The sequence below is a fragment of the Ornithodoros turicata genome, chromosome 1 (genome assembly GCF_037126465.1).
Source record: "Ornithodoros turicata isolate Travis chromosome 1, ASM3712646v1, whole genome shotgun sequence".
In the NCBI taxonomy this organism is placed as follows: Eukaryota; Metazoa; Arthropoda; class Arachnida; order Ixodida; family Argasidae; genus Ornithodoros; species Ornithodoros turicata.
In genome coordinates, this window is record NC_088201.1 from 103,821,874 (window position 1) to 103,848,192 (window position 26,319).

General features: G+C 46.2%; 44 non-coding genes across 44 annotated transcripts; all 44 read right to left on the minus strand.

Moving 5' to 3' along the window:
- Nucleotides 1-10: 10 nt before the first annotated feature.
- Nucleotides 11-82, minus strand: Trnat-ugu (transfer RNA threonine (anticodon UGU)). The gene has a single exon. It is a non-coding gene; the product is annotated as a tRNA-Thr (tRNA).
- A 173-nt stretch (nucleotides 83-255) lies between these two features.
- Nucleotides 256-327, minus strand: Trnat-ugu (transfer RNA threonine (anticodon UGU)). The gene has a single exon. It is a non-coding gene; the product is annotated as a tRNA-Thr (tRNA).
- Nucleotides 328-499: 172 nt separating this feature from the next.
- Trnat-cgu (transfer RNA threonine (anticodon CGU)) lies at nucleotides 500-571 on the minus strand. Its single transcript has one exon. It is a non-coding gene; the product is annotated as a tRNA-Thr (tRNA).
- A 172-nt stretch (nucleotides 572-743) lies between these two features.
- Nucleotides 744-815, minus strand: Trnat-cgu (transfer RNA threonine (anticodon CGU)). The gene has a single exon. It is a non-coding gene; the product is annotated as a tRNA-Thr (tRNA).
- Nucleotides 816-987: 172 nt separating this feature from the next.
- Nucleotides 988-1,059, minus strand: Trnat-ugu (transfer RNA threonine (anticodon UGU)). Its single transcript has one exon. It is a non-coding gene; the product is annotated as a tRNA-Thr (tRNA).
- A 172-nt stretch (nucleotides 1,060-1,231) lies between these two features.
- On the minus strand, nucleotides 1,232-1,303 carry Trnat-cgu (transfer RNA threonine (anticodon CGU)). Its single transcript has one exon. It is a non-coding gene; the product is annotated as a tRNA-Thr (tRNA).
- A 172-nt stretch (nucleotides 1,304-1,475) lies between these two features.
- Nucleotides 1,476-1,547, minus strand: Trnat-cgu (transfer RNA threonine (anticodon CGU)). Its single transcript has one exon. It is a non-coding gene; the product is annotated as a tRNA-Thr (tRNA).
- Nucleotides 1,548-1,719: 172 nt separating this feature from the next.
- Nucleotides 1,720-1,791, minus strand: Trnat-ugu (transfer RNA threonine (anticodon UGU)). The gene has a single exon. It is a non-coding gene; the product is annotated as a tRNA-Thr (tRNA).
- A 172-nt stretch (nucleotides 1,792-1,963) lies between these two features.
- Nucleotides 1,964-2,035, minus strand: Trnat-cgu (transfer RNA threonine (anticodon CGU)). The gene has a single exon. It is a non-coding gene; the product is annotated as a tRNA-Thr (tRNA).
- Nucleotides 2,036-7,548: 5,513 nt separating this feature from the next.
- On the minus strand, nucleotides 7,549-7,618 carry Trnat-ugu (transfer RNA threonine (anticodon UGU)). Its single transcript has one exon. It is a non-coding gene; the product is annotated as a tRNA-Thr (tRNA).
- Nucleotides 7,619-7,790: 172 nt separating this feature from the next.
- Nucleotides 7,791-7,862, minus strand: Trnat-ugu (transfer RNA threonine (anticodon UGU)). The gene has a single exon. It is a non-coding gene; the product is annotated as a tRNA-Thr (tRNA).
- A 172-nt stretch (nucleotides 7,863-8,034) lies between these two features.
- Nucleotides 8,035-8,106, minus strand: Trnat-ugu (transfer RNA threonine (anticodon UGU)). The gene has a single exon. It is a non-coding gene; the product is annotated as a tRNA-Thr (tRNA).
- Nucleotides 8,107-8,279: 173 nt separating this feature from the next.
- On the minus strand, nucleotides 8,280-8,351 carry Trnat-ugu (transfer RNA threonine (anticodon UGU)). Its single transcript has one exon. It is a non-coding gene; the product is annotated as a tRNA-Thr (tRNA).
- Nucleotides 8,352-8,523: 172 nt separating this feature from the next.
- On the minus strand, nucleotides 8,524-8,595 carry Trnat-ugu (transfer RNA threonine (anticodon UGU)). The gene has a single exon. It is a non-coding gene; the product is annotated as a tRNA-Thr (tRNA).
- A 172-nt stretch (nucleotides 8,596-8,767) lies between these two features.
- Nucleotides 8,768-8,839, minus strand: Trnat-cgu (transfer RNA threonine (anticodon CGU)). Its single transcript has one exon. It is a non-coding gene; the product is annotated as a tRNA-Thr (tRNA).
- Nucleotides 8,840-9,011: 172 nt separating this feature from the next.
- Trnat-ugu (transfer RNA threonine (anticodon UGU)) lies at nucleotides 9,012-9,083 on the minus strand. Its single transcript has one exon. It is a non-coding gene; the product is annotated as a tRNA-Thr (tRNA).
- A 172-nt stretch (nucleotides 9,084-9,255) lies between these two features.
- Nucleotides 9,256-9,327, minus strand: Trnat-cgu (transfer RNA threonine (anticodon CGU)). Its single transcript has one exon. It is a non-coding gene; the product is annotated as a tRNA-Thr (tRNA).
- Nucleotides 9,328-9,499: 172 nt separating this feature from the next.
- Nucleotides 9,500-9,571, minus strand: Trnat-cgu (transfer RNA threonine (anticodon CGU)). Its single transcript has one exon. It is a non-coding gene; the product is annotated as a tRNA-Thr (tRNA).
- A 172-nt stretch (nucleotides 9,572-9,743) lies between these two features.
- On the minus strand, nucleotides 9,744-9,815 carry Trnat-cgu (transfer RNA threonine (anticodon CGU)). The gene has a single exon. It is a non-coding gene; the product is annotated as a tRNA-Thr (tRNA).
- Nucleotides 9,816-9,987: 172 nt separating this feature from the next.
- Nucleotides 9,988-10,059, minus strand: Trnat-cgu (transfer RNA threonine (anticodon CGU)). Its single transcript has one exon. It is a non-coding gene; the product is annotated as a tRNA-Thr (tRNA).
- A 172-nt stretch (nucleotides 10,060-10,231) lies between these two features.
- Nucleotides 10,232-10,303, minus strand: Trnat-cgu (transfer RNA threonine (anticodon CGU)). Its single transcript has one exon. It is a non-coding gene; the product is annotated as a tRNA-Thr (tRNA).
- Nucleotides 10,304-10,475: 172 nt separating this feature from the next.
- On the minus strand, nucleotides 10,476-10,547 carry Trnat-cgu (transfer RNA threonine (anticodon CGU)). The gene has a single exon. It is a non-coding gene; the product is annotated as a tRNA-Thr (tRNA).
- A 172-nt stretch (nucleotides 10,548-10,719) lies between these two features.
- Trnat-ugu (transfer RNA threonine (anticodon UGU)) lies at nucleotides 10,720-10,791 on the minus strand. The gene has a single exon. It is a non-coding gene; the product is annotated as a tRNA-Thr (tRNA).
- Nucleotides 10,792-10,963: 172 nt separating this feature from the next.
- Nucleotides 10,964-11,035, minus strand: Trnat-cgu (transfer RNA threonine (anticodon CGU)). The gene has a single exon. It is a non-coding gene; the product is annotated as a tRNA-Thr (tRNA).
- Nucleotides 11,036-11,207: 172 nt separating this feature from the next.
- Nucleotides 11,208-11,279, minus strand: Trnat-cgu (transfer RNA threonine (anticodon CGU)). The gene has a single exon. It is a non-coding gene; the product is annotated as a tRNA-Thr (tRNA).
- Nucleotides 11,280-11,451: 172 nt separating this feature from the next.
- Nucleotides 11,452-11,523, minus strand: Trnat-ugu (transfer RNA threonine (anticodon UGU)). Its single transcript has one exon. It is a non-coding gene; the product is annotated as a tRNA-Thr (tRNA).
- A 172-nt stretch (nucleotides 11,524-11,695) lies between these two features.
- Trnat-ugu (transfer RNA threonine (anticodon UGU)) lies at nucleotides 11,696-11,767 on the minus strand. Its single transcript has one exon. It is a non-coding gene; the product is annotated as a tRNA-Thr (tRNA).
- A 172-nt stretch (nucleotides 11,768-11,939) lies between these two features.
- Nucleotides 11,940-12,011, minus strand: Trnat-ugu (transfer RNA threonine (anticodon UGU)). The gene has a single exon. It is a non-coding gene; the product is annotated as a tRNA-Thr (tRNA).
- Nucleotides 12,012-12,183: 172 nt separating this feature from the next.
- Nucleotides 12,184-12,255, minus strand: Trnat-cgu (transfer RNA threonine (anticodon CGU)). Its single transcript has one exon. It is a non-coding gene; the product is annotated as a tRNA-Thr (tRNA).
- A 172-nt stretch (nucleotides 12,256-12,427) lies between these two features.
- Trnat-ugu (transfer RNA threonine (anticodon UGU)) lies at nucleotides 12,428-12,499 on the minus strand. The gene has a single exon. It is a non-coding gene; the product is annotated as a tRNA-Thr (tRNA).
- A 172-nt stretch (nucleotides 12,500-12,671) lies between these two features.
- Trnat-ugu (transfer RNA threonine (anticodon UGU)) lies at nucleotides 12,672-12,743 on the minus strand. Its single transcript has one exon. It is a non-coding gene; the product is annotated as a tRNA-Thr (tRNA).
- Nucleotides 12,744-12,915: 172 nt separating this feature from the next.
- On the minus strand, nucleotides 12,916-12,988 carry Trnat-ugu (transfer RNA threonine (anticodon UGU)). Its single transcript has one exon. It is a non-coding gene; the product is annotated as a tRNA-Thr (tRNA).
- A 172-nt stretch (nucleotides 12,989-13,160) lies between these two features.
- Nucleotides 13,161-13,232, minus strand: Trnat-ugu (transfer RNA threonine (anticodon UGU)). The gene has a single exon. It is a non-coding gene; the product is annotated as a tRNA-Thr (tRNA).
- A 172-nt stretch (nucleotides 13,233-13,404) lies between these two features.
- On the minus strand, nucleotides 13,405-13,476 carry Trnat-ugu (transfer RNA threonine (anticodon UGU)). The gene has a single exon. It is a non-coding gene; the product is annotated as a tRNA-Thr (tRNA).
- Nucleotides 13,477-13,648: 172 nt separating this feature from the next.
- Nucleotides 13,649-13,720, minus strand: Trnat-ugu (transfer RNA threonine (anticodon UGU)). The gene has a single exon. It is a non-coding gene; the product is annotated as a tRNA-Thr (tRNA).
- Nucleotides 13,721-13,892: 172 nt separating this feature from the next.
- Trnat-cgu (transfer RNA threonine (anticodon CGU)) lies at nucleotides 13,893-13,964 on the minus strand. The gene has a single exon. It is a non-coding gene; the product is annotated as a tRNA-Thr (tRNA).
- A 172-nt stretch (nucleotides 13,965-14,136) lies between these two features.
- Trnat-ugu (transfer RNA threonine (anticodon UGU)) lies at nucleotides 14,137-14,208 on the minus strand. Its single transcript has one exon. It is a non-coding gene; the product is annotated as a tRNA-Thr (tRNA).
- Nucleotides 14,209-14,380: 172 nt separating this feature from the next.
- Trnat-ugu (transfer RNA threonine (anticodon UGU)) lies at nucleotides 14,381-14,452 on the minus strand. Its single transcript has one exon. It is a non-coding gene; the product is annotated as a tRNA-Thr (tRNA).
- Nucleotides 14,453-14,624: 172 nt separating this feature from the next.
- Trnat-ugu (transfer RNA threonine (anticodon UGU)) lies at nucleotides 14,625-14,696 on the minus strand. The gene has a single exon. It is a non-coding gene; the product is annotated as a tRNA-Thr (tRNA).
- A 172-nt stretch (nucleotides 14,697-14,868) lies between these two features.
- Nucleotides 14,869-14,940, minus strand: Trnat-ugu (transfer RNA threonine (anticodon UGU)). Its single transcript has one exon. It is a non-coding gene; the product is annotated as a tRNA-Thr (tRNA).
- A 5,659-nt stretch (nucleotides 14,941-20,599) lies between these two features.
- On the minus strand, nucleotides 20,600-20,671 carry Trnat-ugu (transfer RNA threonine (anticodon UGU)). Its single transcript has one exon. It is a non-coding gene; the product is annotated as a tRNA-Thr (tRNA).
- Nucleotides 20,672-20,843: 172 nt separating this feature from the next.
- On the minus strand, nucleotides 20,844-20,915 carry Trnas-uga (transfer RNA serine (anticodon UGA)). Its single transcript has one exon. It is a non-coding gene; the product is annotated as a tRNA-Ser (tRNA).
- A 171-nt stretch (nucleotides 20,916-21,086) lies between these two features.
- Nucleotides 21,087-21,158, minus strand: Trnat-ugu (transfer RNA threonine (anticodon UGU)). The gene has a single exon. It is a non-coding gene; the product is annotated as a tRNA-Thr (tRNA).
- A 171-nt stretch (nucleotides 21,159-21,329) lies between these two features.
- Nucleotides 21,330-21,401, minus strand: Trnat-ugu (transfer RNA threonine (anticodon UGU)). The gene has a single exon. It is a non-coding gene; the product is annotated as a tRNA-Thr (tRNA).
- Between the last annotated feature and the right edge of the window lie 4,918 nt (nucleotides 21,402-26,319).

The following is a 26,319-nucleotide window of genomic DNA, read 5'->3' on the forward strand; positions in this document are numbered from 1 at the left end:
CACCTGTCGTTGCCGCCAGTGAGGATTGAACTCACGACCCCTGGTTTACAACACCAGTGCTCTGCCACTGAGCTATAGCGGCCCGGTGACACAAATTTAACGTTGCCTTTTATGCTGTAATTGTTACACCTCCCTCAACATAAATTTTTTTTGTTTGTTGATTCGAAACGACAGGCAGACTCTTTCCCTCCGTCTTTGTCTCATGAAACCGATCTATCCTTGTATGTCAAACGAGAGTTGAAAATCACCTGTCGTTGCCGCCAGTGAGGATTAAACTCACGACCCCTGGTTTACAAGACCAGTGCTCTGCCACTGAGCTATAGCGACCTGGTAGTAGAAATTTAACGTTGTCTTTTATGGTGTAATTGTTACACCTCCCTCTACATAAGAATACTGTTTGGTTGATTCGAAACGACAGGTGGACTCTTTCCCTCCGTCTTTCTCCCATGAAATCGATCTTTGCTTGTATGTCAAACGAGAGTTGGAAATCACCTGTCGTTGCCGCCAGTGAGGATTGAACTCACGACCCCTGGTTTACGAGACCAGTGCTCTGCCACTGAGCTATAGCGGCCCGGCACTAGAAATTTAACGTTGCCTTTTATGCTGAAATTGTTACACCTCCTTCTACATAAAAATATTGCTTGGTTGATTCGAAACGGCAGGTAGACTCTTTCCCTCCGTCTTTCTCTCATGAAATCGATCTTTCCTTGTATGTCAAACGAGAGTTGGAAATCACCTGTCGTTGCCGCCAGTGAGGATTGAACTCACGACCCCTGGTTTACGAGACCAGTGCTCTGCCACTGAGCTACAGCGGCACGGTACTAGACATTTAACGTTGCCTTTTATGCTGAAATTGTTACACCTCCCTGTACATAAAAATATTGTTTGATCCATTCGAATGGACAGGTAGACTCTTTCCCTCCGTCTTTGTCTCATGAAATCCATCTTTCCTTGTATGTCAAACGAGAGTTAGAAGTCACCTGTCGTTGCCGCCAGTGAGGATTGAACTCACGACCCCTGGTTTACAAGACCAGTGCTCTGCCACTGAGCTATAGCGGCCCGGTACTACAAATTTCACGTTGCCTTTTATGCTGTAATTGTTACACCTCCCTCTACATAAAAATATTGTTTGGTTGATTCGAAACGACAGGTAGATTCTTTCCCTCCGTCTTTGTCTCATGAAATCGATCTTTCCTTGTATGTCAAACGAGAGTTGGAAATCACCTGTCGTTGCCGCCAGTGAGGATTGAACTCACGACCCCTGGTTTACGAGACCAGTGCTCTGCCACTGAGCTATAGCGGCCCGGCACTAGAAATTTAACGTGTCCTTTTATGCTGTAATTGTTACACCTCCCTCAACATAAAATTTTTTGTTTGTTGATTCGAAACGACAGGTTGACTCTTTCCCTCCGTCTTTGTCTCATGAAACCGATCTATCCTTGTATGTCAAACGAGAGTTGGAATTCACCTGTCGTTGCCGCCAGTGAGGATTGAACTCACGACCCCTGGTTTACGAGACCAGTGCTCTGCCACTGAGCTATAGCGGCCCGGCACTAAAAATTTAACGTTGCCTTTTATGCTGTAATTGTTACACCTCCCTCAACATAAAATTTTTTGTTTGTTGATTCGAAACGACAGGTAGACTCTTTCCCTCCGTCTTTGTCTCATGAAACCAATCTATCCTTGTATGTCAAACGAGAGTTGGAAATCACCTGTCGTTGCCGCCAGTGAGGATTGAACTCACGACCCCTGGTTTACAAGACCAGTGCTCTGCCACTGAGCTATAGCGGCCCGGCATTAGAAATTTAACGTTGCCTTTTATGCTGTAATTGTTACACCTCCCTCAACATAAAATTTTTTGTTTGTTGATTCGAAACGACAGGTAGACTCTTGTCCTCCGTCTTTGTCTCATAAAACCGATCTATCCTTGTATGTCAAACGAGAGTTGGAATTCACCTGTCGTTGCCGCCAGTGAGGATTGAACTCACGACCCCTGGTTTACGAGACCAGCGCTCTGCCACTGAGCTATAGCGGCCCGGCACTAGAAATTTAACGTTGCCTTTTATGCTGTAATTGTTACACCTCCCTCAACATAAAATTTTTTGTTTGTTGATTCGAAACGACAGGTAGACTCTTTCCCTCCGTCTTTGTCCCATGAAACCGATCTATCCTTGTATGTCAAACGAGAGTTGGAATTCACCTGTCGTTGCCGCCAGTGAGGATTGAACTCACGACCCCTGGTTTACAAGACCAGTGCTCTGCCACTGAGCTATAGCTTTTTTTTTCGCCATTTTATTGTTCATAAAATGGTCTCATACACAACTTGTGTATTGGATATTTAAAACCCCATAGTGGCGTTCTGACGCCCACTTTCTTTCCTACCACTTGCTGCTTCTGCTTATCCCACGGTTTTTACGACACCTAAAGCGTTGTCCAAAGGATTCGGGTTGCAGCGCCATGATCACAGGGGCTAGGTCTTTCCACTTTTCTTCGTCCCTGAGCCTTCCGGTGCCTATCAGGGACAGTGTCTACCGGAGCTTGTTCTTCATGTAAACTACTGGCGACTTGGCATTAACATCACACTCAACTCTTGCCGTACGTGCTCTCCACAGGGCATGCAGTCCCACTGCGACGATGACGCTCCTCATTTCTTCGTGAACTTGTCCTCTGAAGTCTAACAGCTTGAGAGTCTCAAATGAAAAATCGTCAGTTAGTTCCAGCGAGGCTCGAAGGTCACCCCAAAACAGTACAGCGTTTCTGCAATCCCAGAATACATGTCGAAGGGTCTCCGTTTCTCCACAAATATGACATCTTGGTTCCTGTGGCATAAAGAATCCCTTTCCTTGGAGCCAGACCTTAACAGCGAGTACTTCAATATGGAACCGTACGAAGAAGTCCCTTGTTCCCACGGGTACCGGTAGGCTTCTCACGCGCAGCTGAAGCAGCAAAGTCCTGTCTGTACAGCGGCGGAGGGAACAGACTGGTCACTGTGTCCCAGTACAGCGTTTTTTTCTTCACCTTTGCCAGATATTCCCACGAGAACTTCGTAAGGAAAAAGGTTATGCTCTGCTCGATTTCTTTGTAGAAACGTAGCGTTTTTGTCTCCGCCGCTGGTGTCGCAGTGGTCACAATCCACTGTATCAGGTGTTTGGCTCCTAGGCTTTGCATTGCCGCGCGTAACTCAGGCCGTGCCTCATCTCTAAAGAAGATGAAACGATGTACTTTGATCTTTATCTCCAGGTTGACGACGTTCAGTCCTCCTGCCTGCAGAGGCCAGTACGTGTTCGTCCTTCGCATTCTTTCGAACTTCGACTCCCACACGAAGGTAGCACATGTTCTCTGAAAAAGCTGCGCAACATCAGAGTTCAGTGGTATCACTTGCGCCCAGTAATATAGCGATGGATATAGTACTGAATTGCATATATAGCTCCTGTTGAGCAGAGAGAGCTGGCGTCCTCTATAGGGCTGCAACTTGTCGTGCATAGCATTCAGCTTAGGTTTCTATCTACCAATGTCCCCTGCCTCCTCATCAATGTTGACGTCGAGATATTTCCCTATTGCTTCCGTACATTCAATGCCGAGAAAGCTGTTGCTCTTCACTTCCCAATCACCGAGCCAGGTTCCTTTTGACTTGCTGAGGTTGATCTTGGCCCCCGACGCCTCGCAGAAGGTCTTAATTTTCCCTAAGGCAGCTTCCACCTGCACTTGCGCAAATGAGCGCCACGTCGTCTGCAAAAGCCAGTAACTTGACTTCTCGCTGCCCTACATTTAGGCTGCTGACTGATTGGCTCTTCACGACTGCACGGCATAGAGGCTCCAGGTATAGCGAGAAGAGTGTGGGGGACATTGGGCATCCCTGCCATACAGAGTTAGTGATGGGAAATCTCTCTCCTGTATTTCCATTAACCACAAGCTGTGCCGAGATATCTCGATAGCAGATTTGGATCCATCGGCGGAGGTCTTGTCTTACTTCGACGTAACGTAGTAGATCAAATAAAAAAGCATGAGACACTCGATCGAATGCCTGACTGAGATCTGCCTGAAAAACCGCGAACTTGGAGCTGGTTGCCGCTGCAGTTTCTATTACCACTCGCATCATGTGCAGATTTGTTGCTATAGACCTTTTCCTTATGCCATACGACTGATGCTCCCCTATGATTTTGTCCAGGATACTTTCCAACCGTCGTGACAACACCTTTGCGAGTATTTTATAGTCTGTGCACAACAAGCTTATTGGACGAAAATCGGACACTGTCTGTGTTCTCTCATGCAGGCACTTTCTTTTTGGCACTAAAACCGTAAGGCTCTTCCTCATCGATGGCGTCATTAGACCTCTTATTCTCATGTCCTCGAAGACGGCTTCTAAGATGGGACCTATTTCCACAGCGAACTTCTTATAAAACGCAGAGCCAATACCATCCGACCCCGGTGCTTTGTTTCTTGGGAGCTTTTTCACTACAGCTTGAATTTCTTTCTCTGTTATCTTCCCTTCTCCTTTTTCTTTTCCCTCTTCTGTCATTTTGAGCACGTGCCTGAAAAGATCCTCTTCCGCTGCATACGCCGCCACCTTCTTACTGAATATGTTCTTGTAGTGCTCCAGAAAAGTAGCTTGCACCATGTCTGCGCCTTCCTGAACTGTGCCGTCCACCATGAGTCTAGTGATTTCATTTCTTTTTACTTTCTCCCTTTCTCGGACAAGAAAGACCTTGCTCGGCGTTTCATCCCTTTCAATGGTTTGCAGCCGACTTCTTATTTGTGCTCCTATGAACCTTTGTTTCATCTCCTCTAGGATTTGCCTCTTTATTTCTTTTACATCTTCCATGAAACTTCCGGGATTCATTTCTTCTTCCTTTAAAGCAGTGCATAAGCTTTCTGTGAGCACACTCATTTTCATCTTCCTTTCTGCCGCTCTCATAAATGTGTATTCGATGGCCTTGACCCGAACCTGTTCCTTGACCCGAACCTGTTCCTTGAATCTCTCCCAGGAAGGTGCATCCACTCCCTTTTTCTTTAAGTTGGCGATCATTCTTTGAATTTCCTCTACAAACCTGATGTCTTCAAGACCTTCCTCGTTCATCTTCCATGTTGTGTTCCGCGAATGGTTGGGTCCACTTTTATCGGCTTTCAGTTTAACGCTTACACAGGCATGATCTGTGAAAGCCATTGGTATGACATTGTATTCGCTCAACTGGAAACTGATTTCGCCCGACACATACACTCTGTCTAATCTAGCGTGGGAGTCTCCTTGCCAGTGGGTAAATCTTATCTGTCCATTGCCTTTTACGATCCCGCTGTCCTGCAGGTCGTGTTCGTGCAGCAACCTTCTTATCACAGTCACACTGCTATCTCGCTTTTCTGTTTTGTAAGTGCAGTCTTCCCAAGCAGCACAATGTACCGAAAGTCGAGTGCAATAGGGGTGGACGGTATGTGTCTTATCAATGTTCTTTAGTTTCACCAGTTCGTTCAAGGTCTTCCACCTACCCGTCCACCCCTATTGCACTCGACTTTCAGTACATTGTGCTGCTTGGGTTCTTTCCTCAACACAGAATTAAAGTCCCCTGCCAGAATCACTTTGCATGCTGTGTCCACAAAATGCCTCACACTGGTTTCAAAGAACAACTTTCGTTCCGCACATTCGTTGGGAGCGTAAACGCTAATAATTCGAATGATTTCACCCCTCCAGAGACAGTCTGCGCAGACAACCCGGCCATTCTGTTCTAGTTCATAGTCGATAACCGCAATTTTGTTGCACCTTTTGACGAAGATTGCAGTTCCCGAACTCCCTTTCGTTCCCGCGGCATGCAGCACGACGAACCCGCGTTGGAAGGCTTTCACTAACTCAGTTTCTTGTTCTTTTGACGAAATCTTGGTTTCTTGCACGCAGAGAACATCTGTGTTGGTTTTCAGTACGGCGTCCATTAACCAGGCTTTCCTTTCTTTGCTTATCAGACTGTTGGCGTTAATAGTAGCTATTTTCAGACAATCGCTTCTGCTCATATTTGTGGGCTTGTCCGACTTACTTCTTCTGTTCTTTCAGTAGCCGTCGTCTCTCCTCTGGGGTAATAATCGGCGTGGGTGTGTACCTTGTTCGTTTTAGGCCTGTTCCGACTTCTTTCCACTTACGGTCACTCTTCCCTCCTTCTAATATTCCCTCGTTCAGAGCGTTGCCTGACCCCTGCAATGATTCAACCTCATTACAGCTTGCAGCTTCGTCCTTGTTGCGACTTGATTCTAGTTCGTCCTTGTAGCCTGGTAGCTCCCGCTCTTGGTTGCTGCTCGGTTTTCCTGCATCGCATTGGGGCGTCCCCTGTATTAGACTCGATATATTGTCACGCTCTGTCGAACGGTCAGCCTTGGAAACCGATTCTTCTCCATCGACGGGGGCCGCAGTCTGGCTTTGACCGGGGTTATGCGCATTAGTCCTGACTTGGATATCGGTGGGTGGCTGGCTCACACGTTGAGGATCCGTATTTGCCTCTTTTGCGACAAAGGGGCTTTCTTGCTCCTTGTTTCCTGCTTTTGTTGACTCCTCAACGTCCATCAATTCCACTGTCGCACCATCTTCATCGACTACTGTTGCTTTAGAAGCATAGGTGTCCACGCAGTCCTCCGTCTCATGGGCAAATCTTCGGCATGACTTTTCACCACGGCACTTTGCAATGCTTTCTCAAATGGCCCACTCTCTTACATCTGAGACAGACTGGCGGTCTGCCTGGAATGTCGAGGAGCACTTGTCCCCCAAAGATCTTCATAATATGCGGGATGCTGTCAACTGAGACTCCTTCCCGCAGGACAATCTTGACCTTTCGCGTCGTGGTTTCTACACCAGCAAATGCAGTTGACCGCCATTTTTCACGCTGTATGTCCTCCACCTTACCAAACGCATTAAGGGCACTTATGACTGCACTATCTGGCACGTGCATCGGGAGCCAGTGGATTGACACTTGCGTATCCTTCTGATTTGGATAAATAATTAAGCACTTCTTGCCTTTCGCAGTGATTTCCTTCCTTGCTGCCAGCTTCTCCTTCGGTAGCCCAGAATGCAACGTCAGAGCCCAAACGTGGTTGAACAAGTATGCCCCGAACTGTGCAGCATCGTCCCTGTTTATCACTGCAAACACACCATCCGCAAAATCGTCAGCCCTATATGGCCTCGCTGACGGGTCGGCGTGGAGGAAAACCGTATTCCTGGAAATGTTTCCTGTAGGCAGAGTAGGTAGCAGAAGCCGGTAATTATCAGTCGAGGTAGAAGACGATGAAACATTGGTGTTTTCCCGGCTAGGCTTAGCCGTGTTCGCTGCTCCGTCGGAGTTCATTTTTCCCACGTCCTTACGCTTCCGCTGCCGGAAGTGGAATCGCCACTGAGCTATAGCGGCCCGGGACTAGAAATTTAACGTTGCCTTTTATGGTGTAATTGTTACACCTCCCTCTACATAAAAATATTGTTTGGTTGATTCGAAACTACAGGTAGATTCTTTCACTCCATCTTTGCCTAATGAAATCGATCTTTCCTTGTATGTCAAACGAGAGTTGGAAATCACCTGTCGTTGCCGCCAGTGAGGATAACTCATGACCGCTGGTTTACAAGACCAGTGCTCTACCACTGAGCTATAGCGGCCCGTTAGTAGAAATTTAACGTTGCCTTTTATGGTGTAATTGTTACACGTCCCTCTACATAAAAATATTGCTTGGTTGATTCGAAAGAACAGCTAGACACTTTCCGTCCGTCTTTGTCTCATGAAATCGATCTTTCCTTGTATGTCAAACGAGAGTTGGAGATCACCTGTCGTTGCCGCCAGTGAGGATTGAACTCACGACCGCTGGTTTACAACACCAGTGCTCTGCCACTGAGCTATAGCGACCCGGTAGTAGAAATTTAACGTTGTCTTTTATGGTGTAATTGTCACACCTCCCTCTACATAAAAATACTGTTTGGTTGATTCGAAACGACAGGTAGACTCTTTCCCTCCGTCTTTCTCCCATGAAATCGATCTTTGCTTGTATGTCAAACGAGAGTTGGAAATCACCTGTCGTTGCCGCCAGTGAGGATTGAACTCACGACCCCTGGTTTACAACACCAGTGCTCTGCCACTGAGCTATAGCGGCCCGGTGACACAAATTTAACGTTGCCTTTTATGCTGTAATTGTTACACCTCCCTCAACATAAATTTTTTTTGTTTGTTGATTCGAAACGACAGGCAGACTCTTTCCCTCCGTCTTTGTCTCATGAAACCGATCTATCCTTGTATGTCAAACGAGAGTTGAAAATCACCTGTCGTTGCCGCCAGTGAGGATTAAACTCACGACCCCTGGTTTACAAGACCAGTGCTCTGCCACTGAGCTATAGCGACCTGGTAGTAGAAATTTAACGTTGTCTTTTATGGTGTAATTGTTACACCTCCCTCTACATAAGAATACTGTTTGGTTGATTCGAAACGACAGGTGGACTCTTTCCCTCCGTCTTTCTCCCATGAAATCGATCTTTGCTTGTATGTCAAACGAGAGTTGGAAATCACCTGTCGTTGCCGCCAGTGAGGATTGAACTCACGACCCCTGGTTTACAAGACCAGTGCTCTGCCACTGAGCTATAGCGGCCCGGCACTAGAAATTTAACGTTGCCTTTTATGCTGAAATTGTTACACCTCCTTCTACATAAAAATATTGCTTGGTTGATTCGAAACGGCAGGTAGACTCTTTCCCTCCGTCTTTCTCTCATGAAATCGATCTTTCCTTGTATGTCAAACGAGAGTTGGAAATCACCTGTCGTTGCCGCCAGTGAGGATTGAACTCACGACCCCTGGTTTACGAGACCAGTGCTCTGCCACTGAGCTACAGCGGCACGGTACTAGACATTTAACGTTGCCTTTTATGCTGAAATTGTTACACCTCCCTGTACATAAAAATATTGTTTGATCCATTCGAATGGACAGGTAGACTCTTTCCCTCCGTCTTTGTCTCATGAAATCCATCTTTCCTTGTATGTCAAACGAGAGTTAGAAGTCACCTGTCGTTGCCGCCAGTGAGGATTGAGCTCACGACCCCTGGTTTACAAGACCAGTGCTCTGCCACTGAGCTATAGCGGCCCGGTACTACAAATTTCACGTTGCCTTTTATGCTGTAATTGTTACACCTCCCTCTACATAAAAATATTGTTTGGTTGATTCGAAACGACAGGTAGATTCTTTCCCTCCGTCTTTGTCTCATGAAATCGATCTTTCCTTGTATGTCAAACGAGAGTTGGAAATCACCTGTCGTTGCCGCCAGTGAGGATTGAACTCACGACCCCTGGTTTACGAGACCAGTGCTCTGCCACTGAGCTATAGCGGCCCGGCACTAGAAATTTAACGTGTCCTTTTATGCTGTAATTGTTACACCTCCCTCAACATAAAATTTTTTGTTTGTTGATTCGAAACGACAGGTTGACTCTTTCCCTCCGTCTTTGTCTCATGAAACCGATCTATCCTTGTATGTCAAACGAGAGTTGGAATTCACCTGTCGTTGCCGCCAGTGGGGATTGAACTCACGACCCCTGGTTTACGAGACCAGTGCTCTGCCACTGAGCTATAGCGGCCCGGCACTAGAAATTTAACGTTGCCTTTTATGCTGTAATTGTTACACCTCCCTCAACATAAAATTTTTTGTTTGTTGATTCGAAACGACAGGTAGACTCTTTCCCTCCGTCTTTGTCTCATGAAACCGATCTATCCTTGTATGTCAAACGAGAGTTGGAATTCACCTGTCGTTGCCGCCAGTGAGGATTGAACTCACGACCCCTGGTTTACGAGACCAGTGCTCTGCCACTGAGCTATAGCGGCCCGGCACTAGAAATTTAACGTTGCCTTTTATGCTGTAATTGTTACACCTCCCTCAACATAAAATTTTTTGTTTGTTGATTCGAAACGACAGGTTGACTCTTGTCCTCCGTCTTTGTCTCATGGAACCGATCTATCCTTGTATGTCAAACGAGAGTTGGAATTCACCTGTCGTTGCCGCCAGTGAGGATTGAACTCACGACCCCTGGTTTACGAGACCAGTGCTCTGCCACTGAGCTATAGCGGCCCGGCACTAAAAATTTAACGTTGCCTTTTATGCTGTAATTGTTACACCTCCCTCAACATAAAATTTTTTGTTTGTTGATTCGAAACGACAGGTAGACTCTTTCCCTCCGTCTTTGTCTCATGAAACCGATCTATCCTTGTATGTCAAACGAGAGTTGGAATTCACCTGTTGTTGCCGCCAGTGAGGATTGAACTCACGACCCCTGGTTTACGAGACCAGTGCTCTGCCACTGAGCTATAGCGGCCCGGCACTAAAAATTTAACGTTGCCTTTTATGCTGTAATTGTTACACCTCCCTCAACATAAAATTTTTTGTTTGTTGATTCGAAACGACAGGTAGACTCTTTCCCTCCGTCTTTGTCTCATGAAACCGATCTATCCTTGTATGTCAAACGAGAGTTGGAATTCACCTGTCGTTGCCGCCAGTGAGGATTGAACTCACGACCCCTGGTTTACGAGACCAGTGCTCTGCCACTGAGCTATAGCGGCCCGGCACTAAAAATTTAACGTTGCCTTTTATGCTGTAATTGTTACACCTCCCTCAACATAAAATTTTTTGTTTGTTGATTCGAAACGACAGGTAGACTCTTTCCCTCCGTCTTTGTCTCATGAAACCAATCTATCCTTGTATGTCAAACGAGAGTTGGAAATCACCTGTCGTTGCCGCCAGTGAGGATTGAACTCACGACCCCTGGTTTACAAGACCAGTGCTCTGCCACTGAGCTATAGCGGCCCGGCATTAGAAATTTAACGTTGCCTTTTATGCTGTAATTGTTACACCTCCCTCAACATAAAATTTTTTGTTTGTTGATTCGAAACGACAGGTAGACTCTTGTCCTCCGTCTTTGTCTCATAAAACCGATCTATCCTTGTATGTCAAACGAGAGTTGGAATTCACCTGTCGTTGCCGCCAGTGAGGATTGAACTCACGACCCCTGGTTTACGAGACCAGCGCTCTGCCACTGAGCTATAGCGGCCCGGCACTAGAAATTTAACGTTGCCTTTTATGCTGTAATTGTTACACCTCCCTCAACATAAAATTTTTTGTTTGTTGATTCGAAACGACAGGTAGACTCTTTCCCTCCGTCTTTGTCCCATGAAACCGATCTATCCTTGTATGTCAAACGAGAGTTGGAATTCACCTGTCGTTGCCGCCAGTGAGGATTGAACTCACGACCCCTGGTTTACGAGACCAGTGCTCTGCCACTGAGCTATAGCGGCCCGGCACTGGAAATTTAACGTTGCCTTTTATGCTGAAATTGTTACACCTCCTTCTACATAAAAATACTGTTTGGTTGATTCGAAACGACAGGTAGACTCTTTCCCTTCGTCCTTCTCTCATGAAATCGATCATTGCTTGTGTGCCAAACGAGAGTTGAAAATTACCTGTCGTTGCCGCCAGTGAGGATTGAACTCACGACCCCTGGTTTACAAGACCAGTGCTCTGCCACTGAGCTATAGCGGCCCGGCACTAGAAATTTAACGTTGCCTTTTATGCTGAAATTGTTACACCTCCTTCTACATAAAAATATTGTTTGGTTGATTCGAAACGACAGGTAGACTCTTTCCCTTCGTCTTTCTCTCATGAAATCGATCTTTGCTTGTATGTCAAACGAGAGTTGAAAATCACCTGTCGTTGCCGCCAGTGAGGATTGAACTCACGACCCCTGGTTTACAAGACCAGTGCTCTGCCACTGAGCTACAGCGGCCCGGTAGTAGAAATTTAACGTTGTCTTTTATGGTGTAATTGTTACACCTCCCTCTACATAAAAATACTGTTTGGTTGATTCGAAACGACAGGTAGACTCTTTCCCTCCGTCTTTCTCTCATGAAATCGATCTTTGCTTGTATGTCAAACGAGAGTTGGAGATCACCTGACGTTGCCGCTAGTGAGGATTGAACTCACGACCCCTGGTTGACAAGACCAGTGCTCTGCCACTGAGCTATAGCGGCCCGGTGACACAAATTTAACGTTGCCTTTTATGCTGTAATTGTTACACCTCCCTCAACATAAAATTTTTTGTTTGTTGATTCGAAACGACAGGTAGACTCTTTCCCTCCGTCTTTGTCTCATGAAACCGATCTATCCTTGTATGTCAAACGAGAGTTGGAATTCACCTGTCGTTGCCGCCAGTGAGGATTGAACTCACGACCCCTGGTTTACGAGACCAGTGCTCTGCCACAGAGCTATAGCGGCCCGGCACTAGAAATTTAACGTTGCCTTTTATGCTGAAATTGTTACACCTCCTTCTACATAAAAATATTGTTTGGTTGATTCGAAACGACAGGTAGACTCTTTCCCTTCGTCTTTCTCTCATGAAATCGATCTTTGCTTGTGTGCCAAACGAGAGTTGAAAATCACCTGTCGTTGCCGCCAGTGAGGATTGAACTCACGACCCCTGGTTTACAAGACCAGTGCTCTGCCACTGAGCTATAGCGGCCCGGCACTAGAAATTTAACGTTGCCTTTTATGCTGAAATTGTTACACCTCCTTCTACATAAAAATATTGTTTGGTTGATTCGAAACGACAGGTAGACTCTTTCCCTTCGTCTTTCTCTCATGAAATCGATCTTTGCTTGTATGTCAAACGAGAGTTGAAAATCACCTGTCGTTGCCGCCAGTGAGGATTGAACTCACGACCCCTGGTTTACAAGACCAGTGCTCTGCCACTGAGCTACAGCGGCCCGGTAGTAAAAATTTAACGTTGTCTTTTATGGTGTAATTGTTACACCTTCCTCTACATAAAAATACTGTTTGGTTGATTCGAAACGACAGGTAGACGCTTTCCCTTCGTCTTTCTCTCATGAAATCGATCTTTCCTTGTATGTCAAACGAGAGTTGGAGATCACCTGTCGTTGCCGCCAGTGAGGATTGAACTTCACGACCCCTGGTTTACAAGACCAGTGCTCTGCCACTGAGCTACAGCGGCCCGGTAGTAGAAATTTAACGTTGTCTTTTATGGTGTAATTGTTACACCTCCCTCTACATAAAAATACTGTTTGGTTGATTCGAAACGACAGGTAGACTCTTTCCCTTCGTCTTTCTCTCATGAAATCGATCTTTCCTTGTATGTCAAACGAGAGTTGAAAATCACCTGTCGTTGCCGCCAGTGAGGATTGAACTCACGACCCCTGGTTTACAAGACCAGTGCTCTGCCACTGAGCTACAGCGGCCCGGTAGTAGAAATTTAACGTTGTCTTTTGTGGTGTAATTGTTACACCTCCCTCTACATAAAAATACTGTTTGGTTGATTCGAAACGACAGGTAGACTCTTTCCCTTCGTCTTTCTCTCATGAAATCGATCTTTCCTTGTATGTCAAACGAGAGTTGGAGATCACCTGTCGTTGCCGCCAGTGAGGATTGAACTCACGACCCCTGGTTTACAAGACCAGTGCTCTGCCACTGAGCTACAGCGGCCCGGTAGTAGAAATTTAACGTTGTCTTTTATGGTGTAATTGTTACACCTCCCTCTACATAAAAATACTGTTTGGTTGATTCGAAACGACAGGTAGACTCTTTCCCTTCGTCTTTCTCTCATGAAATCCATCTTTCCTTGTATGTCAAACGAGAGTTAGAAGTCACCTGTCGTTGCCGCCAGTGAGGATTGAACTCACGACCCCTGGTTTACAAGACCAGTGCTCTGCCACTGAGCTTTAGCGGCCCAGTACTACAAATTTAACGTTGCCTTTTATGCTGTACTTGTTACACCTCCCTCTATATAAAAATATTGTTTGGTTGATTCGAAACGACAGGTAGATTCTTTCACTCCGTCTTTGCCTAATGAAATCGATCTTTCCTTGTATGTCAAACGAGAGTTGGAAATCAGCTGTCGTTGCCGCCATTGAGGGTTGAACTCACGACCCCTGGTTTACGAGACCAGTGCTCTGCCACTGAGCTATAGCGGCCCGGTACTAGAAATTTAACGTTGCCTTTTATGCTGAAATTGTTACACCTCCCTGTACATAAAAATATTGTTTGATCGATTCGAATGGACAGGTAGACTCTCTCCCTCCGTCTTTGTCTCATGAAATCCATCTTTCCTTGTATGTCAAACGAGAGTTAGAAGTCACCTGTCGTTGCCGCCAGTGAGGATTGAACTCACGACCCCTGGTTTACAAGACCAGTGCTCTGCCACTGAGCTATAGCGGCCCAGTACTACAAATTTAACGTTGCCTTTTATGCTGTACTTGTTACACCTCCCTCTATATAAAAATATTGTTTGGTTGATTCGAAACGACAGGTAGATTCTTTCACTCCGTCTTTGCCTAATGGAATCGATCTTTCCTTGTATGTCAAACGAGAGTTGGAAATCAGCTGTCGTTGCCGCCAGTGAGGGTTGAACTCATGACCCCTGGTTTACAAAACCAGTGCTCTACCACTGAGCTATATTGGCCCGGTGTTAAATATTTAACGTTGCCTTTTATGGTGTAATTGTTACACGTCCCTCTACATAAAAATATTGCTTGGTTGATTCGAAACAACAGCTAGACACTTTCTGTCCATCTTTGTCTCATGAAATCGATCTTTCCTTGTATGTCAAACGAGAGTTGGAGATCACCTGTCGTTGCCGCCAGTGAGGATTGAACTCACGACCGCTGGTTTACAACACCAGTGCTCTGCCACTGAGCTATAGCGGCCCGGTAACACAAATTTAACGTTGCCTTTTATGCTGTAATTGTTACACCTCCCTCAACATAAAAATTTTTTTTTGTTGATCCGAAACGACAGGTAGACTCTTTCCCTCCGTCTTTGTCTCATGAAACCGATCTTTCCTTGTATGTCAAACGAGAGTTGAAAATCACCTGTCGTTGCCGCCAGTGAGGATTGAACTCACGACCCCTGGTTTACAAGACCAGAGCTCTGCCACTGAGCTATAGCGGCCCGGTAGTAGAAATTTAACGTTGTCTTTTATGGTGTAAGTGTTACACCTCCCTCTACATAAAAATACTGTTTGGTTGATTCGAAACGACAGGTAGACTCTTTCCCTCCGTCTTTGTCTCATGAAATCGATCTTTGCTTGTATGTCAAACGAGAGTTGGAAATCACCTGTCGTTGCCGCCAGTGAGGATTGAACTCACGACGCCTCGTTTACGAGACCAGGGGCGCGTTCCCGGACACTGCGCGAGCTCGCGACCTCGCGTCGAGCGTCCCCGTTGCCCCAGCAACAAGAGCACCACGTGGTACGCTTCGCGAGCATGCTCAGGAAACCCCGTTCCTGCACCTGCTTCGCGAGCTCGCGCTGGGAGAAGGTTGTTGTTTTCTGAGAGGAGGAACAACAACGCAAAGCTCGTCGGTGTTCGCGTCGAAAATGGCGGACCTCTGTTTCATTTCGGAAGAACAAAGTGCTGGAAAGGAAGAGCCGGGGCGCAGATTCCGCATTAGCAGCGATGCTTTCTCCACATTGTCGGATGATGAATTCGTCGCTATCAAATGAGGCTGTCCGGGAAGTATATGAAGCTTTTCGGGAGGATGTGCAACGCAGTAAGTACACTTGCGAGAATCTGAAACTTTCCATGATGAGCGGTCATTGTTTTGTAATTAAATAATGCATTTCAGCCCGGCAGTCGCATCGTACGACAGTGACCGTGGAACGGAGGGTTCTGTCATAGCTTCCACGAATTAGCAGTTTCACAGGCTGCGTCGGTATGTTCTAATTATATATGTGTGTGTAGAGTTTGAATGTGTGTGTGTGTGTGTGTTTGCTATGAAGAACAATCTACTCGTGCTTTGTATTCAGTGTGCAATAGTATTCAGAATCTTAGACTATTATCCCGGTTCATACTGTTATGCAGGTCATAAATTATAAATGCACCATCAACTAGGTGCAAGGTACGTTTATGTAGGTAAGTATATGCTTCAGATCGCTAACTCCGAGTAGTAAACGTACTTTGCACTAACATATGTGTGGTTACGTATTGGTTGATCTTATTAACAAAGAACGGATGCTGTCTCCCACTACAGTATCTAATTTTGTGTCATAATTCAGGAAGCTATTGGTGGTACACAGGTCGCAGCAGAGCCTCTTTGATCAGCGGTTTGTTGATTGTAATTGCTATTGCCATAAAGGCTTCCTCTCCATCAATGTATTGATGTGCATATATATATATGCCGATGTGTGATGTCCAGCATGCTAGCTTTTGTATATCAACAAGAATGCCAGCACAATGAACCACGCTATTCCTCCTCCTTTGAGGTCTGTGATGCCTGAAGTCAGGTTCTCTTCATGAACGCAAGGTTCCCTGGATCGTGGCACGGTGCTCCTTAATGGACAGCCTGCAATCTGCATCAAGCAGCTGCCACTATATTCGAACATGGAGATTGACCTGTAGGTATGAGATGTTTGTGTGCTATTTATTTTTTGAGTGTGCACATCAATGCAGCTTTGCATAATAAAATTTATGTACTTCAAATACGCAAAAAGATTTCTGCGTAACTGACAGGCATAGTGTACCCTGTAATATTATGGCTGCACCAGTGCTGACATATGATTCATTTTTACTGAACACATTGCTTGTATTTATTTACAATTCAATGTATAACACATTTAGTGCACAGGCAATCAGTCTTGATTTACAATTTTTGGATAAGTAGTTGAAGTGTAAAACTATTTACAGGTTATAACGGCAACCCGCTCCACCCCTGGCTCATGGCACCTGTCCGTTCGCACTCAACACGTTAAGAACAAAGCTACAACACTGCACACAGCAGGACCCATGTGTGCATTGAGCACTACTTTGGGGTACTGAAGACGCGATTCCGGTGCCTACAGAGGTACCGCACACTGCACTTCGCTGCTGACCAGTGTTGCAAGATAATCAATGCCTCTGCCGTCCTCCATAACATGGCTCTGTGTACAACACTCTTGAGCCTCTGGGTGATGCTGGTGAGGGTGATGAGCCAAGGGAGGAACAGGTGGAAGGCGGTGCCACCGGAGAGACTGAGGAGGTGAGAATAGAAGACGTTGAACCTGACCCTTTGTTTGTAAGAAACACTACATCACAACTGAGAAGCCAAATTATCAGACAGTGTTTCAGACGTACAGAACAGATGACTCACCTCAGACGTTCACAGGAGAGAGCAGCTGTAAACAATATACAGTGTTACTATGCACAAACCTTGTTAATTTTTCATCCTTCCACTATAGGGGCATTGTAAAAGTGCATCTGAGCCTTGTTAATATGGATATCCCGAATTATGGAAGACGTTACTGAGGTTTAAGCATTTTTAGTGCATTGATAACTCCTTAAAGGGACTATGAAATTTCCCGAACCCCCATACTTTTTTTCGATGGAAACTGTTCTTCCGGCAGAGAAACTGATATGCCACAAATTTTTCCGGACGAAATCGCTCCACTCTGCGAGGAGCGCGCGCTGGAAATGTCTCTTCCGCGTTCCTCCTCTCCCGCGCATATTTCCCTGCCGATGGTGTAACTGTGCGGACCGCACTTCGGTTCCCCGTTACGTCACCGGTGTTGCACAATGGCAAGTAATGCCGCGAGCTCGCGCTGTGGCTGCCGCCACTGCCGAAATCTGCCGATCACGCGAAAGCTGCTGTCATGGAGATTTCCACTCCCGATGAACGCATACGCGGGATCCTACGGCGCATGCTCCTGGTGGGATTCCTCGGCTCGGCAGCACGTCACGATGACGTGTTGCTGAGCCGGCCGTGGTCGGGTCAAGTTGCCCGTTGTGTCTCCGCTCGGCAGCTCGCCACGGCGCGGCGCTAGCTGTTTTCCCTTCACCGCGCCGTTTAAATTCGCTCCCGAGAAATCCGCTCGCGCGACGAAAGTAAAATTTCGGTTCTAGACTCAGAAAAATGTCTTCTTTCGAACGAAACGAAGAAAAAAATCGTTTCATAGTCCCTTTAACTTGCTGTTCCAACAATGTAGAGTAGAACAGGGTACAAACCCCACGTAGTTAATGTGTTTCCGTAATTATTATGGACGATATCTGCATGGAGGGTAGCAAGTCTCTCCCCACATTCATCACGAGAACTTCTTAAAGTAGGACAGTCCAAGTGCTGTCTTGTACAAACGAAAAGCTATGGCTTTTCATTCACAGTGGTTCCTTTTGTCATAAGGATTCCGAGAGAAAAAGACTGTACCATAACAGACTTGCTTTATCCGTAATGTCAATCTTGAAATGTTCCATTGTTTCCTGTAATTTCCTTAGCACATAATAATAGGGACCATTCCCTTTATAAACGATTTTTTGTCGGGGACAAAGGTGTCCATATTAACCGGGCAAGAACTGCCAACAATAATTTCCTTACATTTTTAGTATTGTACAGCAGTGTCGCCCCAGTATTACCCAAGAAAGTGTATGCATGTTTGTGACAACAGAAATGTACTGTTAAGTGCAAAAGCCATGACCCTCAAAGTAAATAAATCCTAGCTCTGTTGTCTATCACTGTCCCTTATGTGTGTCCTTGCATATGCTTTTTGTATTTCCTTTTGCTCATTTGTCACTTATTTGGTAAACCTCCTTACCTTCTGCTTCCCGACTCCTTGGTTCCACGAAGACCGGCCGAGGTGGAGGGAACCGGCTCTGTCTCGTTCTGAAAACGTGCAATTGATATAAACATTGTGAGGTGTGCTGCATTCACTCATGCTTTATCTTTTCCACTTGTTTCATATTCGTGTTTGGCTAGGACCGCTGTATATTACTTACGACTGAGAGGGGCAACATCGCTTTCATGCGGTCGGTCTCGATGGACATCTCCACCGCTCCTGGTACGCCGACCGTCGTGTCCCAGCCCACAAGGGCCATGACACGCCGGTCGAGCCCAGACAGACGCAATGAGGTGTCCACTGGGGCCGGCCCCATGTTAGCGACAACGTTGCCGCTTCCTCCCCTTGTAGCCTGCAGTCTTCGCGACAATTCTCTGGCACTGCTCTGCACGCTGTGGCGCCAGTGCTTCCAAAATTGCTGACACCCCTTGCCGTCTTTGTTGTATGTTGCAAGAGCGTTCAGGGTGGCAGCAATTCTGTCCCACTTCGCTCTGCGCTGTGCTGCTGTCACACACTCGAGGAATCTCCTGTTGCTACACAGTTCGGGCGACTCCTCGAGCAGTGACAACAGCAGCAGCTTTTGGGTTTCGGTCGCCATATCTGTAATGTGAGAAAAAGAAATAAAATAAGATGCACACCAACTATCACTTCTTGACAACCACCTGATTTCTAATTGAAAGTACACTAAAGCAGGACTGAGCTAGTTTCCCCTGCTAAGTTGGACAAAAATTATGGCCATATTTTGTCCATCTCAACCCTTTTTGTGCAGGGAGGTCCTATGAGTGGTCCATCTTTTACTTTTGTATTTTCTTTTTATTGGATGGGCTAGACATTTTGTTCTTTTCTAAATTCGAAAGAATAGTTGTTCTAGGTCGCTGGCATGCTTTATCATTAACGGGTGCTAGTGTTCGGTTTTTCAAGTGCTTCAACAGTGCACTGCACCACAAGCTTCAGCTGAATGTCTCGAAACGTGTATTGCAAGGCCCAAAAACGTGGAACTGGTGCGTAAGAAATGTTTTTGTTTGTTTCACTGTACATGGCTGCATGTTTCAAAACTCTCAACCACTGCTCAACTGTGCTCAACCACCTGAGCTTTCAACTGTGCTAACAAAGCATTACTTAAACGTTCCGTCTACATCAAAACATATTACAAGTGGCTTAACGTCCGGCGACAGGTATGCAGAGAAACGTAATTTCACCGCTACACAGGTGAAAGTTGATGAAGCTGATACAATTCCATACATAGCAAGCAACATTTTATGCACGACGCCTTGCAGACAGCGTGAGCAGTCATGCAAAATATCGAAGCAATAACCGAAATGCAGCGAGGAACTACATAAATATGGTTCACACTCAGTTTTCTTGTGTTACGTAGTTGCAAGAGGTAGTACGCGACTAAGTTATAGCATACGGAATGATATCTGAAGAACTTTCATACTCACCAAACTTTTGCAGTGATGCGCGCGTCCAAGTGTGACTTTCAAGTCTCAACCGCTTTTTCAGCAGACGACGGCACGTAGTTTCTCATTGGCTGATTTGAACCAGAAATCAAACAGTTGAAAGGAATGCTGTTTGGAGTCGTACTTACAATGTAATTGTTTATGTAACCAAAATTATGTGTCCCGTTTACACATTATTTCAACTTCATTTCTGCTACTAAGTGCGTTCGCAGCAGGCCTGTAGCCGAGAGTGCCGTCACCTCGTGGCGGATCGCGCAACGATAGCGCAACGGTAGTGTTCCCGCACTTTCATTGTCTTCCTGCGTAGCGGCAACGATGGGCGTGGTCAGCGCGAAGTCGCGAGCTCGCGCAGTGTCCGGGAACGCGCCCCAGTGCTCTGCCACTGAGCTATAGCGGCCCGGTACTAGAAATTTAACGTTGCCTTTTATGCTGAAATTATTACACCTCCCTCTACATAAAAATATTGTTTGGTCGATTCGAAACGACAGGTAGACTCTTTCCCTCCGTCTTTGTCTCATGAAACCGATCTTTCCTTGTATATGTCAAACGAGTGTTGGAAATCACCTGTCGTTGCCGCCAGTGAGGATTGAACTCACGACCCCTGGTTTACAAGACCAGTGCTGTGCCACTGAGCTATAGCGGCCCGGGACTAGCAATTTAACGTTGCCTTTTACGCTGTAATTGTTACACCTCCTTCTACATAAAAATATTGTTTGGTTGATTCGAAACGACAGGTAGACTCTTTCCCTCCGTCTTTGTCTCATGAAACCGATCTTTCCTTGTATGTCAAACGAGAGTTGGAAATCACCTGTCGTTGCCGCCAGTGAGGACTCAACTCACTACCCCTGGTTTTCAAGACCAGTGCTCTGCCACTGAGCTATAGCGGCCCGGGACTAGCAATTTAACGTTGCCTTTTATGCTGTAATTGTTACACCTCCCTCTACATAAAAATATTGTTTGGTTGATTCGAAACGACAGGTAGACTCTTTCCCTCCGTCTTTGTCTCATGAAACCGATCTTTCCTCTATGTCAAACGAGAGTTGGAAATCACCTGTCGTTGCCGCCAGTGAGGATTGAACTCACGACCCCTGGTTTACAAGACCAGCGCTCTGCCACTGAGCTATAGGGGCCCGGAACTAGCAATTTAACGTTGCCTTTTACGCTGTAATCGTTACACCTCCTTCTACATAAAAATATTGTTTGTTTGATTCGAAACGACAGGTAGACTATTTCCCTCCGTCTTTGTCCAATGAAATCGATCTTTCCTGTATGTCAAACGAGAGTTGGAAATCACCTGTCGTTGCCGCCAGTGAGGATTGAACTCAGGACCCCTGGTTTACAAGACCAGTGCTCTGCCACTGAGCTATAGCGGCCCGGGACTAGCAATTTAACGTTGCCTTTTACGCTGTAATTGTTAAACCTCCCTCTACATAAAAATATTGTTTGGTTGATTCGAAACAACAGGTAGACACTTTCCCTCCGTCTTTGTCTCATCAGACCGATCTTTCCTGTATGTCAAACGAGAGTTGGAAATCACCTGTCGTTGCCGCCAGTGAGGATTGAGCCCGCTCTGCCACTGAGCTTTTTTTATTTTTTTTATTACTTTTTATTATTATTTTTACAGTTTTGTAATAAAAGCACTAAGAGCGTGGAGGCACCCCGCCATCCACTTTGGCCGAAGCCTTCAGACTTGTGCAGCGTTGTTTGTCCGGTGGCGGTATTTCCCGGCTGTGCTATTCGTGACACTTTAGTTCGCTGAGCGCGGATCCGCATCACTCAGCTTTCCTTGCAGCCCTTGGGGTTGTCTTCTCTTTCTTCATTGTTTCGAAGAGTAACTTCAAAGTGTCTGTGAGAGTGTCTGCAGCATCTGTGCGAGCGACCAAAGTAGCCTCTATCCAAGCCAGAGTACCCATGAAGCAGTTCCATGGCGTTTTTGGATTCACTTTGCAGTCTGCGATGGCCATGCGAAAGCGCCATATCCCATGGAGTCCACTTACCACTAGGGTAGCTGCAGCGTCGTTCTCAGAATGGGTGTCGAACACCAAGTACTTCAGGGACATCCAGTCGATGTTTACATCGAGCTTCGTATGCAGTCGAAAGTCATGCCAGAAGTCCCTTGCTCTTTTGCAAGTTACGAATACATGGAAGAGAGTCTCCTCTGCTCCGCACAGGTCGCAATTCAAAGACCACGGCACGAAGAACCCTTTTTCCCGAAGCCACACTTTGACTGGCAATACCTCGCAATGGAATCTGATGAACAGATCCTTGGTGCCCGTTGGAACGGGGAACCTTCGAAGCCTCCGAAGGACGCTCTCAGCCAGTGGCGAAAGGCCGGGGTGCCGGTAGAGGGGGTCTGGTAGGACAGTCTCTATAGTGTCCCAGTAGAGATTCTTCTTTTTCACTGTGCAGAGATACTCCCAGGAAAATCGCTGCTCGAAGAATCTGACTGCAGCAGCAACCTCTCGGTAGAAAGCTGTTACCTGTTTCTTTCCTAGGTAGGATCCCGCTAGCACCGTCCACCTAGATAGGTGATCTCAGCCAAGCGCTTGTAAGCCACTTCTTAGGAATGGGTCGGAGTTGTCTCTAAAGTAGAGGAATCGTTGGACCTTCATCTTAATCTCTAGATTGACTAGCCCAAGTCCCCCTCTCTTCAAACTCCAGAAGAGGTTGGTTCTTCGCATCTTCTCCATGGGGGAATTCCAGACGAAGGTGGCGCAGGTTCTGTGAAACTTGTTTATCATCCCGTTGTTATATCTACTGCATTGTGCTGTGTACAGTACAACCGGATACAAACTTGAATTGCAGATGTAAGCTCTGTTGAATAAGGAGAGATAACGGCCATGCCAAGGTATCAAGGCTCCCCTGAGGCTGCTAACTTTTGTTCTCCAAAGCTGCTCCGTTGGCGTTCGTAGGTCGAATGGGATACCCAAGTATTTGTCTAAGCTTGTAGTCCACTGAATACCGAGGAACACGGAGGGTGTTTCATTCCACGGCCCCAGCCATGCTCCAATGGTCTTCTTGAGGTTTACCTCTGCACCGGATGACGTTGCGAACTCCTTGATGAATTCCATAGTCTCATGTATTCCCTCTCTCGATGTGCACACCACCGCAACGTCATCAGCATAAGCCAACAGCTTGACGGTCTCTGCTCCAATCTGCAATCCTGTGATGCGATTGTTAGCCAAAATATTCCTGTACAGCGGCTCCAGGTACGCTGCAAACAGAAGGGGAGAGAGTGGGCAACCCTGACGTACTGAAGTATGAATGTTTATCGGAGCGCTGACCTTTCCATTTATGACAAGTCTGGTGCAAATGTCCGTGTAGCACACTCTTATCCAGTTTCCTAGGTACTCTCCCACCCTTAGCTTCTTTAAAACTTTCCAGAGGAATTGATGACTGATGCGATCGAAAGCCTGTTTCAGGTCCACTTGGAGGATGCCAAGTTTCACAGTCAGGGCTTCCGCTGCTTCACATGCTGTCCTCATGATGTGCAAGTTTCTTGCAATTGATCTCCTTTTCATTCCGTATGCTTGGTGTAAACCTACAACCGTGGTTAAGCAGGCTTCCAGTCGATTCGTTAGGGTTTTCGCCAAGATTTTGTAATCTGTACATACCAGACTGATCGGACGGAAGTCATTCACCGTGGGCGCTTCACCCTTCTTGACAGTCCTCTTCGGAATGAGCACGGTGTAGCTTTGTCGCATAGATGGTGGCAAGAGCTTGCGGGCTGAAATATCGTCGAACACTCTTTTCAGGATAGGTGATAGCTGCGTTGAGAACTTCTTGTAAAAGAGAGATCCAATACCATCGGGCCCCGGTGATTTGTTCAGGCCCAGTTTCTTGATTGCCTTTTCTATTTCTTCCACCGATATTGGTGAGTTCATTACCTCTGATAAGTCCTCTTTGACCGCAAGTTTTCCAAGTATCGTAGCGTTTCCCGCGAGTCTGCTGGGGGTTGGGAAGTGAAGAGCTGGGTGTACGTCTTGTGGAACGATTCTTGGATTTCCTGTTGGGTTTCTACGGTTGTCTCCCCCACTTTCACTGACGTTATCTGGTTTTCGCATGCCCTTTCCTTTTCTCGCAACAGGAACACCTTGCTAGGCTGTTCCTCTCTCGACAATGCATTCAGCCTGCTTCTAATCTCTGCTCCTTTGTAGCGTCTTTCCATGATGCAAAGTATATCTTTCTTCACCCGCTGTATATCTTCTTTGTGACCACCAGGATTGATGCTCTCCTCTGAAACAAGTGTGAGAAGATCCTGCATTAAGCACCTGATTTCTGCCCGCTCCTTGTGCTTTTTCACTTCACTGAAAGATATAGCCTTCTTCTTGAGGGTTCCTTTAAACATTTCCCACGTAACAGCATTAACTTCATTGGTGGTCCCATATTCTTCTATAAGTTGCTCTAGTTGTTGCGTGAAGTCTTCGTCTTCTAAAATGCTTTAATTGAGTTTCCAAGTGCTTGACCCTGTAACTTTTGAGGGGGTTCTTCGTCTGTTGAAATTCACCTCCACGCTTACCAGTCCGTGATCAGAAAAGGCAACTGGGGTGACGAGATAGTTTTCGGCCATTGCTATCCAATCTGCCGACATGTAGATCCTATCCAGTCTCGCGTATGATGCACCTTGCCAATGAGTATAACGAAGAGTATTGTCGGACTGTTCTTCCGCTACGTCAACCAGGCTGAAGTCTCTCAACATTCCCTTCAACTCTGCCACACTGGGATCGCTCCGGAAAGTATAGCTGCAGTCCTTTTTGCCCGTCACGACACTGAAGTCCCCACAAAGAATAACCTTTGCTGGAGTGTCCACAAAACTTCTCAGGTTACGGAAGAACAATTTACGATCCTCGCTCCTATTTGAAGCGTAGATGCATAGAAGTCTAATTAGGTTTCTGTGTATGAGAAGGTCGACACACGTAAACCGTCCTCCTTGGTCTAAAACAAGATCAACTACGGTAAAGCTTCGCCGCTTCCTTATTAAAATCGCCGTTCCAGCACTGCGCCCGCAGCCTGCAGAGTGGTAGCACCAGAACTTCTGCTTGAAAAAATTGATAAGTTCGTTCTCCTGGTTCACTGTCGAAATCTTTGTTTCTTGAATGCATACAATATCGAGCCTATGCTCATCTACTGTTTCCATCAGCCATTGTTTCCTGTTTCGCCGGATTAAGCTGTATGTGTTTAAAGTTCCTACTTTAAGCTTTTTTTCATCATTGAAGGCTTTCAAAAGGACAGCAAGCGTTCTGTTATGTGTCGGTAAAGTGCACATCGTCAAGCTGTGATGCCCCGATCTCTTCCAGCGCAAATTGCGGTCTCATAGCATCAGCCTTCTTCCAGCGGCTTTCTGATCTCGCGTCTCGCCTCTGTTCTTTTAAATAGTCTTTTCCTATCGTGTTCTGTTTGTCGCGTCTTTTACGCTTGACCACTTTTCCCTCCACTTCGACTATATCCATATCGCTGTCATCCTTTTGGCTGCTATCATCATCTTTGCGAACTATCGCTGTTTCTGTGCTGATTGGGGTGTTATCTTGTGTGACGTCCTTTTTCCCTTCCTTGTCTTGTGCATTAATCTCTTCGCTATTTCCTGTTTCTTCATGGTACATCAAATGTTCCACATTGATTTCATTCACCTTCGGTTTTGTCTTGCTTGCGTAAGATTGCACGCAGTCATCTGCATCGTGTCCGAAAGTCCTACATTTTCTGCACCACGTGGCCCTGCACTGACTGCGAATGTGCCCGATTTCTTTGCACCGCAGGCAGAGTGGCGGTTTTCCAGGCACTGCTAGCAGAATAGGGTCGCCTCGTATATAGATCATGTATGGTATGCGGTCAACAGTGTAGTTTTCATTCAAGCGCAGCTTTACAGTTCTGGTCATGGTTTCTATTCCTGCAAACTCCTCGCATTTCCAGTTCTCCCGAACTATATCCATAACCTCGCCGTAGTCCCACAAAGCCACGTTGATTTCCTCGTTCGGTATCTGAGTGGATATCCAATGTAGTTTTATGGATATGTCCTTCGAATGTGGGTCCAGGACGATACACCTTTTCTCTTTTACTGTTATTTCTTTCTTTCTGAGAAGACGTTGTTTCTCTGCCTCGTTGTCAAACGTGATAGCCCACACATGATTATATCTGTAAGCTCCTATAGCACGGATCGTCTTCCGTTGAACCACTTCCTTCAACGGTGCGTCAAAATCCAATATCTTGTAAGGCTTAGCAGACGGGTCTGCGTGCAATAGAAGAGTTGTGGCAGAAAAATTACCTGCGTTTATGGTGGGCATGATTATCCTGTAG